Consider the following 11,242-nt stretch of genomic DNA (forward strand, 5'->3'; position numbering starts at 1 on the left):
TATGGGATTTAGATTGAGAACCCAAGCAAAATGTACTCAATATTCTGCCATGAAATTGCATTTTGAAGATCCTCTGCACTGGGTTCAATAACTACTCAACACTCAGTATCGAGTTTAATTACAGAAGAGAACTGGAGGTTCAAACTTGTAAATATGATTGATTGAGACAGGAGTCTGACACAGCTACAGTAAATACGATTCTGACAAGTCTTCCACAGCTCCTACCCACACTGTGGCTCAGCTAGCATGTGGAAACATGCTCACAAAAAGGGAACACAGACACAGGATATTCTTTTCACTGAAAACTAATTGTAGAAACATCATGCTGTAGCTAGCATTCATTAGCAGCCATTGCTAATGATCAATGTGATCTAGTCTTGAAAAGATAATGTGATATTTAGGGTATTTTTTTTAACTCTTTGTTTGCTTGTGTTAAAAATCCGATGATAAGAACACAAGATGCCTAGGAAGAAATGTTCCTTTTCTTTCTGCATTTGGGTGTGTTTGAGGGAGATTATAATCTTGGAGCAGTGAAACCTTCTTGTGCTGAATACACACTGGCCTATCTAGAGTGCTATATACAGGAAAGGGGGTTCCTGCTCCCTTATTGACAGCACAGAGACTGAGCTGAACCATATTTCTTTATGTAATATGACATTTAGATTTTGTGGGGGCTGGAGAGATGGCTGTTCTTCCAGAAGTCCTGGGTTTGATTCCCAGCTCTTCCATAAAAGCTTGTAACCATCTGTAACCCCAGTTCCAGGGGGTCAAAAGCCTTCCCTTGTCTTCTTTAGGTAGCAGGCACACACATGGTACACAGATATACATTCAAGACAAACACTAATCCACACTATGTAAAATATAAATAAAATATTTTTAAAAGATCCTTTTAATCTTTTTTAATACTTTGGACAGTATCATGGGTATTATGTACATTTTTTGATAATATCCACTTATTAGTGTGAGTACATACCATGCATGTCCTTTTGGGTTTGAATTACCTGACTCAGGATGATATTTTCTAGTTCCATCTACTTGCCTGCAAAACTCAGGATGTCCTCATTCTTAATGGCTGAGTCATATTCCATTCTCTAAGTGAACCACTTTTTCTGTATCCATTCTTCTGTTGTGGGACTTCTGGGTTGTTTCCAGCTTCTGGCTATCATAAACAAGGCCACTATGAATATAATGGAACAAGTGCCGTTGAGGCATGGTGGGTCATTTTTTGGCATATTCCCAAGAGTTATATACCTGTGTCTTTAGGTATATCTATTTCCAATTTTCTGAGGAACCTCCAGATTGATTTCTAGAGTGGTTGTACCAGTTTGCAATCCCACCAGCAATGGAGGAGTGTTACTCTTTCCCCACATCCTCTCAAACATGTGTGTCACCTGAGGTTTTGATCTTAAGTATTCTGGTTGGTGTAAGATGGAATCTCAGGGTTGCTTTGATTTGCATTTCTCTGATCACTAAGAACTTTTAATGTTTCTCTAGGTATTTCTCAGCCATACAAAATACCTCTGTTGTGAATTATTGGTTTAGGTCTACACCCCATTTTTTAATTGGGTTGTATTTTTTTGGTGGTTAGCTTCTTGAGTTCTTTATATACTTTAGATATTAGCCCTCTATCAGATGTGGGGTTAGAGAAGATATTTTCCCAATCTGTAGGCTATGGATTTGTCTTATTGACTAAATCCTTTGCCTTACAGAAGCTTTCTAGTTTCATGAGGTCCCATTTATCAATTCTTGATATTAGAGCATAAGCCATTGAAGTTCTGTTTAGGAAATTTCCCCCTGTGTCAATGAGTGGCTCTTTCCCACTTTCTCTTCTATTAGATTCAGCATATCTGGTTTTATGTTGATGTCCTTGATCCACTTGGACTTGAGCTTTGTGCAAAGTGACAAATATGGGTACTTTTATTTTTTCACATACCCAGTTAGACCATCACAATTTATTGAAGATGCTTTCTTTTTTCCACTGTATATTTTGGCTTCTTTGTCTGTGTATGTGTGTGATTTTATTTCTGGGTATTCAATTCCATTTCATTGATCAACATCTCTGTCTCTGTACCAATACCATGCGGTTTTTATCACTACTGCTCTGTAGTAAAGTTTGAGGTCAGGGATGGTGATTCCCCCAGTCATCCTTTTATTGTTAAGAATGAATCGTTTTCACTATTCTGGGCGTTTTGCCTTTCCAGATGAATTTGATAATTGCTTTTTCCATACCGTCAACAAGCTGAAGGGCCCAAGTGAAGACAGCTTGGTCCCACCTGGGAGGGAGAAGAAAGCAATCACAAGGCAGGAGGGAGGAAGGGACCTTCGAGGGGAAGGAGACAGGGAGTGAGGGGGAACATGATCTGCTACTGGGTGGGGGAAAAGAACTGAAGCTCTGAGGGTCAGCAGAAAGAATGAAAATAGGCAACCTTATGAGGTAAGGGGTGGGGGACCCTCCAGAATTTACCAGAGACCCTGGAGGTGAGAGACTTTCAGTACTCAAAGGGAGAGACCCTAGATGAAATGCACAAGAGTAGGGATAATGAACTTCTAGAGCCTATCTCCAGCAGAAAGGCAAGGTATTAAGTAAGAGATGGGGTTGCTATCCCACAGTCAAAACTCTGACCCATAATTGTTTCTGTCTGAAAGAACTGCAGAGATGAAAATGGAGAAGAGCTTGAGGAAAAGAATGTCCAGTAACTGGCTCAGAGTGGGATTCAGCTCAAGGATAGGCCCCAAGGCCTGACACTATTACTGAGGCTATGGAACACTCACAAAAAGGGACCTTATCATGATTGCCCCATGAAAGACCCAACAAGCAGCTGTAAGAGTCAGATGCAGTTATTTGCACCCAAACAATGGACAGAAGCTGCTGACCCCTGTGGTTGAATTAGGGAAAAGCTGGAAGAAGCTGAGGAGGAGGGTCACCCTTTAGGAAGACCAGCAGTTTCAATTAACCTGGACCACCGAGAACTCTCAGACAGTTGATCAACAACCAGGCAGCATACACCAACTGATATGAGGCCCCCAACACATGTACAATAAAGATCTGCTGGGTCTGGGTTCAGCCAAAAAAGATGCACCTTCCTCAAGAGACTAGAGGCCCCAGGGAGTTTAGAGGTCTGGTGGGGTGGTGGTGGATAGTGGGGACATCCTCGTGGAGACAGGGGGGCAGTACAGAAGTATGGAATGTGGGACAGTTGGAAGATAGACTGGGAAGGGAATAAAAGATAGAGTGTAAAACAAAAGAAAAAGGAATAAATAGTATTAATAGTGTGGATGACGATGATGGTGGTGGTGGTGGTGGTAGTGGTGGTTTTATTTAGTGCTCAATATTATGAAATTTAAAACCACTTTTATTTTAACTCAGAAGACTGTTCTGGTATTCATAAATTGTTGAACTCATCTCCATAATTTAGAGAAAATAGTTCCATGTACAGGTCAGTGTTGCCTAACTCTTGTTCTTCTTGGTAAACACCAGATGTAACCTCTAGTAAAACTGTATCCAATAAATGGCTAGAAGCTTCACTCATAATTCTTTGATAATGATTTTTATAAAAGTGTTTGAAGAAGTGTGCCAAGATGGATCACCTGTTATATCTGAATTAAAAATCAAAGTTTCATTTCATTGACATTTGGAAGATGTTTGACTTGTTTCCAGGCTCATGAAGAGTATCTGTGGCAAATATATCTTAATATGCATTGAAGATATGTATAAAGTAGCTTGGGCCTATGTGTTTAAGAATATATATATATATATATATATATCCATAAATTTGAAAGAGAGCAAGAATAAGGGATATGAATTGTGAATGAGGGTTTGTTGGAAGGGAAAGGAATAGGAAATTGCATAATAATACCATTGTCTAAAACACTAAGAGAAATAGTAAAACAAAATTTATGCTCCTGCAATCCCCATAGAGGCCGAAGGGTTACTTTTGATTTCCCTTTATGTGAGTATGTGTTTCACTTTGATTTTACTTCACTGTATTTTTGCCTGTATGTATCTTAGCCATGAGTATAATTTTATGAGTAGAGGGAGTTTTTTCATTGAACAAATGGCCAATTATTAAAACTGTTAATAAGAGAGATTGGTGTTAGTTTCTAAGCAAAATTTAATTGAGGACTAAAACAAGTAAATATACAAAATACTAATTGAGCTTCCCTCATAAAACAAATGTATGAGACATTTATTACTTCAGAAAGCAAAGTATTTTAAAGTACATCATAATCATTTTCTCATTTAAATAAATAACACACTCCTGCCTGTATCTTCTCAATAAAAACAAATTAACAGTACTTTAACAAAAGAGTTTCTAGATGGTTTTCATGAATATTATATAGAAAAGAGTTGTGCAGATGTGTGTGGAACAAAAAAAAAAAGTTTGTTTTTTTAACTTACTCATAATTTTTAAAGTATATATAAAACATAATTTTCTAGTGTGCATGTAATAATGATGATATACACTGCCTATATACTGAAATGTATCACAGTATTAATATTTACACATTCTAGGATTTGCCCTATAATTGTTAGACTATCACAATGCATTGTTAAACATCATTTAAAAATAGGAGAAAAAAAAATGACATTGTACTCTAATAAAATGCACAGGATCATCCTCAACCCTGACTAAAATGCAATTGTCGTGGTGCTGACAGGAGCTGGCTCTGTAGAATGAAAACCCCATCTGTGCTGAGAAGACATACCTGTTTGTGTGCTTTTCTTCTCAACAGCCCTTGTTTACAGTGAAAGTGAATTTTATATCGATATAAAGTGTGAGTTTATTGCTGCAGAAGTCCGTAATGTGAGAAAGAGACACATTGAAAAGCCCAAGATTGATTGTCCTTGTAAAAGGCAGAAACGCAGCATGCACCAGTGACTATGTGGAGAAGCACAGAAGGTTTGGAGGCCGATTTGCATTCACCAGAGGTTCGATGCTGCATTATGCATTCTGTGGGATTGTATTCAAAGTTCTCTTGTAAATTAGAAAACTTAATGCTATGCTGGCAATAGGGCCTCATAGCTATGCTTTAAAAATAAGCATTTGGTTTTCATTTTTCTTATAGCAATGTAAATCATCACTGTAATTAATGTTATGAAGTTTTGTAATACAGTAAAATTAAGCAACATCTGTCTATCGCTTAACCATAGATTTCCATATCCTGAACTTCAGGGAAAGGAGTAGGGAGTGATAATACTTAGCAAGATTTTACCATCCACCAGGTATCTGTACTTTGGGTTAGTATTTCCTAGATCATTGATTACTCTAATAAATTAACAATAATGACAAGCACGATCTCAAACAGATTATAGAGGTCATTTGATTCTCTTTAGGTACATGTATGTCATTCTACAAATGCTCATGAGAATCATTGAGAATCACATTTTCTAATATGTATGGAAGGCTGCTTCTTAGTTGGAGGACTGCTGACTCTTCCTCTCTGTTGTTGTCTAAGTCCTAGAGGGTGGCTGTTTCCTATGGCGATTAGCTGTGGGTCATCGCTGGGATCCTGTTTGTCCTTTCAGCTCTCTAAGCAACAGAGCATCCCACTTTCAGTAAGCAATCTCCTCCCATAGAATTCTTAGTATGGTTTCTATGTTCCATACTAGGCACTGCTACATCCATGGCAGCTGAGATGGTTTAATCTGTATTTGATTTCAATTCATGCTATTCAACAAGTTTTTATCTACAGCACTGTCCGGCACCCTTACAAAGGTGAAAGAAAGCACCAGCTTCAGGTTGAACATGCTGAGTGCAGGCTCTGCTTAGGAGTTCACAGCATCCACCCACTGTGCCTTTACACATCCATCCAGCTGTGCCTTTACTTCAAACTACAGTGCCGAGTCCTCACCAGCTGCAGTTCTTCCTGTGTGTGTTCATTGTGCTTCTTTGTTTACTATCTCTTCCTTGACAGGGTCTCATGCATATCCCAGCCTGGCCTTCAACTTATCCCCTTCTTGCTGTGCCCACTGGGTTCTGGGAATAGAGGCATGTGGCAAATTGTGGACCCTCTTTGTGTATTTCTGAAAGACTAACTCATAATTGATCATCTCTCTATGCAATGCCAGATTTTTGATGTGTTTTCCTTCATCTCATACTTTAAAATCATTACTTGTCTCATCAAACTGTATGAACATCTAGTTTTTTAGTTCTTTAAAAAATAATGAAACCATTTTATCCAAGAAATTACTAATACAAATGTAGAAAAAGTAAAGAAAAAATCCTAAGAAAAAGTTGAAGCTGAATATTGTGATTCATATGTAACCCAAACACTGCAAAAAGGTTTTCTCAAAAGAAATGAGAAAGAGAAATTGTGAAGGAGAAGTAGAGGAGAGACAAAGAGGAAAATGGAAGAGGACAAAAAGAGATAATGAGAAAAGGAATGTTAGGCTGTGAGTAATGTTCTATATATCTAGATATGATTAGAGTGAGCACAGAGTCACATTAGCTTAGAGCCATTTTTCTAATGTAGCATGTGTTAAAACTTTTAGTACAATATTATTTTACCACAAAACCAAATTTCTTTCATCTACGATGACCTCCTTGGTTGGTAATAAATATAGTATAAGAAAGCAGTTACAACACTAGTGTGTGTGTGTGTGTGTGTGTGTGTGTGTGTGTGTGTGTGTGTGTGTTTTAGAGATCTCAGAACTTACCTATTCTGTTTTCTGATTCTCAACAAGCACAGGGTTCCATATAGCTTACTTTTTTCAAGTTAAACATGCTGAGTAATTTTTTTGAAATATAAACAACTTTGGATCCAAACAAATAAAGGAATCTTTTTATCTTGGGTCATAGTGAGAAATATATTATAATGTCACCCTTGATATCTGCTATTCTACCTGGACATAGCAGGTCTCATATTCATGAAAATCTACGTATCGCACATTTGCTTACAGATCAACCATCTTGAAATTTTAACATATGTAGTAGATGCAGTTTTGTCATATTATGTCTTTGTCTTTTGCATCTACCAAGTGAATCTTCAAACAGTATATCACTTGTTTTTATTGAATGTTCTTTTGTAAGTGTAGGAGCATGATAAATATTTTCATTCCATTACCTGAAAACCTCACAGTTGGTTACTGATATTTATTCTGGGGAGTGTGTAACTTCTACAAATAATTGTTTTTCCTTCTCTCTTAGTGTCTAGGGAATAGAGAAATCCCTGGGGTTTATAACTGAGAGCAAAGTATGTCTAGGAAAAGGTAAAGAACAACTAGATTACTATTCTATGACACATCTGTCTCTACTAAGGTTTCTTTGTCCCAGCTACCAGCCCCTGCTCATGACCCTGCCCTTTATATTAACTTCTAAATCTTAATTTCAGTCCTCAGTATGCATAAAATTTGTTTTTCTTTTGTGTGTGTTTTAGCACTCATATCCTAAATATTTACCACCATGTAAAAAATGGACAAGTTGGCAGAGAAACAGAAGTGAAAGCCACCAATGATAACTTCCAAAAACCAATGTGTCAGAACTGTGCCTAGCAAACAGAAGCTTCTGAATAAATATGTGGCTATTGAATAATAGAGTAATGTAGAACATTGGAGAAATGATACTTAAGGAGATTGTACACTAAAGATGAAGTCCTTAGGAAGCTCCACAGGAGAATCAAGGACTCTCGAGTTGAAGCAGATTTATCAGTGCCTCAAAAAATTTTATTCTTACAGATTTTCTGTACACAGAGCACCTTAGAACCTCGATAATTATAGGAAATGGTTTCAATGAAACAGAAAAGGAGGAAAGATTTCTGTGTTGCAAAATGTAAAATATCGTTTATCTAAATAGATGCTTCGCTAAGTTTTCTCTGTTTTCACAGATGGTATTAAAAGCACACTCTGTTTGAGCCTCTTGAGAATGTTCCCGCTGAAAGCGCGGAAAACAGCTCCTGACACTGTTACTGGAGTTGACATAAGGCTACACTAAAAGCTAAATTTTACCTTTTATCTCTGTGTTCTAATTAGCTATCTATTATTACTACATATGGCTTTTAATTTTTATAGCCATGAATTATGTGAGTTCTTTCATTGTTAAAACAATCAGCAGTGCAAGTTCTTTGGAATGAGGCAATTCATTTAGTGAATGTACACATTCTTGTTCACGACAATTGTATATCATAAATTCTGGATTCCGTTCCTCCCTGTGCATCCTTAGGCCATCAGCAATAGGAAAACATGGCCATTGTGTTTTCTTGTAGCCACATATTATCATTTTTTTTTAAAAAAAAAACAGATCCTGTATCTTAAGTAATAGCTCACTACAAACTCCCACCTATTTCCTTAATCATTCTGTATAAAAAGCAACGGTGTCTTCGTTAAGTTTTTATTTATTTATTTTGTTTCTAAGTATGTGTTTAGATACCCCCATGTCATGTTTTGAGCATGGAGATAGGATGACAACTTGATGGAGTTGTCTATATCCACGTATGAAATCTACATGTTTTCCTTTATAATGCTCATTTTAATCTTTTCTGTGACCTTTTACTTCACTATTTAAGTGTTGACAGGGTAATGTATAATTTGGTGTTTTCCTCAGAGTGAATAAAATATAGTGATGAGGAATGTGATATAAACTAAAGTAGTTTGTAAGGAGAACTGGGGCGTTATTTCTCAACAAAGAGGTAGTGGTAAAATTGTTTACTTTTCTTGTCATGAGTAGAATGTGATATTTCAAGGCTTGTTCTTTATGACTTGTATAGAGATTCAACCAATTCCAATGAGAATATAAGAATGCCACTGCAGAAATAAGGAGAAACTGATTTTGACACTTATATAAAACACAAAAGCCCAAGAATTGTCAACACAATACTGAAGGAGTGCAGACTTCATCAATCAACACCTTAAACAAGAATTATTATACAGCTATATTAATCAAGATAGCATATAGCTGCAGAAAATTATTTGAAATGATCAATGGATGATAAGAACAACACATCTTTTTCCCAAGAACAAAACCATTAAAACTGGAACGATGGTAAACTTTTACAACAAATGATACTGTAACAGCTGAAAATTCATAGTATGTTAACATGATAGAGTCAAGAGCTAGACCTTTAATCAGGCATAAAAATTGTCTCAGCAATGACGATAGTCCTAAACACAAAGCTAGATAATTCGTACCTATAGGAGAAAGATGTGGTCCTCAGCTGAGGAATGACATAGATAGAACATGAATGGTGTGGTCCATGGGAAAAGAAGTTGAAAGCAGGACTTAATCAAATTCTTGTAATACAGTTTTCAAATAACAGAGCAAAAGTAAATATTTACAAACTATATCTGCTATATTTTTGTTGTCTGAAATATGGAATGGAAAGGACTTCTAATATTCAGCAATAAAAAAACCTCAATTTGTAACAAAAGTATTAAGACACAGCTCTCACACAAAATCATGTAGTAGGCAGCTATCTTATAATGATGAACATATAGTATGGTCTCAAGGTCATGTAACTATAATATTACTTAAAGTAACAGTGAGGCTCAACTCTCCACCTATGACAGCAGCTAGAATTTAAGACACAGACAACACAAGCTATGTCGGGTATGGAGAAACAGAAATCCATTGTTTGGGAAATTACAAAATTTCAACCTGGAACCCCCCCCCCCAAAAAAAAAAAAGTGAATAGTTATTTTCCACATATTTGCCAAACTTGAAAGCCACCAAGATGTGCTCTGGTAGATGAATGGACAAATAAACCATTGCATATCCAATGAATTTTTATTTGGTGCTAAAAAGAAATGTACTAGAAATACATAAAAAGACATGAAGGCAAGTCAAATGTGTATTTCTAAATAAAACCACTCACTCTGCAAAGGATATACACTGTTTGATTTTAACTTTATTGTAGTTTGAAAAAGTCAAATTTATAGATAAAATAAAATGGAATAAAATGATCAAAGGCTGCTGGTGGTTAAAGGGAGGGAAACTGGGAACTTTTAGGGCAGTGGAACACTTTAGTATAAAGTTGTCATGAATGAATGCTATTGTGCAACTGTTCAAATATATAAAATGCACTAACATAGAAATTCTATCTAAATTATTCTATAGACTTTGGGTGACAGGAAGTATCAATATACCATCATCAGTTTTAACAAACGTGATTTTGTTGAAGAAGCTGATGGTTAGGATTATTTTGGGATAAGGACAAAGATGACTAATCTTGCTGTAATCTGTTAAACTTAGCCATGAACATACAGTTTTTTTAATCATCAAGTTTGGTTTATAAAACAGCACATAATACATGGAATCTAAGAATCTGGGTGATGTGTACTTATACACACTTATGAAATTAAACTTACTTAAAAAGTGGAGGTAAATTTTCTGAGTTCTTACAACTGAGAAAATCCTTAATAATTAAGTTCGTGATATTGTTTGGACAGTGTTGTTGCTAGTCCTTGTAAAATCATCCTCTTATCAGTGAGTGCGTATCATGTGAGTTCTTTTGTGATTGGGTTACCTCACTCAGGATGATACCCTCCAGATCCATCCATTTGCCAAGGACTTTCATAAATTCATTGTTTTTAATAGCTGAGTAGTACTCCATTGTGTAAATGTACCACATTTTCTGTATCCGTTCCTCTGTTGAGGGACTTCTGGGTTCTTTCCAGCTTCTGGCTATTATAAATAAGGCTTCTATGAACATAGTGGAGCATGTGTCCTTATTACCAGTTGGGACATCTTCTGGATATATGCCTAGAAACTTAGAATACCCAAGATACAATTTGTTAAACTCATTAAACTCAAGAAGAACGAAGACCAAAATATGAACACTTTGCCCCTTCTTAGAACTGGGAACTAAACACACATGGAAGGAGTTACAGAGACAAAGTTTGGTGCTGAGACATAAGGATGTACCATCTAGAAACTGCCCTACCCAGGGGTCCATCCCATAATCATCCACCAAGCACAGACACTACTGCATATACCAGCAAGATTTTTCTGAAAGGACCCTGATATAGCTGTCTCTTGTGAGGCAATGCCAGTGCCTGGCAAACACAGAAGTGGATGCTCACAATCAGCTATTGGATGGAACACAATGCCCCCAANNGAGGAGCTAGAGAAAGTACCCAAGGATCTGAAGGGGTCTGCAACCCTATAAGTGGGACAACAATATGAACTAACCAGTACCCCCAGAACTCATGTCTCCAGCTGCATATGTAGCAAAAGATGGCCTAGTCAGCCATCATTGGGAAGAGAGGCCCCTTGGTCTTGCAAACTTTATATGCCCCAGTACAGGGGAA

Source organism: Mus pahari, chromosome 2 (genome assembly GCF_900095145.1).
Source record: "Mus pahari chromosome 2, PAHARI_EIJ_v1.1, whole genome shotgun sequence".
NCBI lineage: Eukaryota > Metazoa > Chordata > Mammalia > Rodentia > Muridae > Mus > Mus pahari.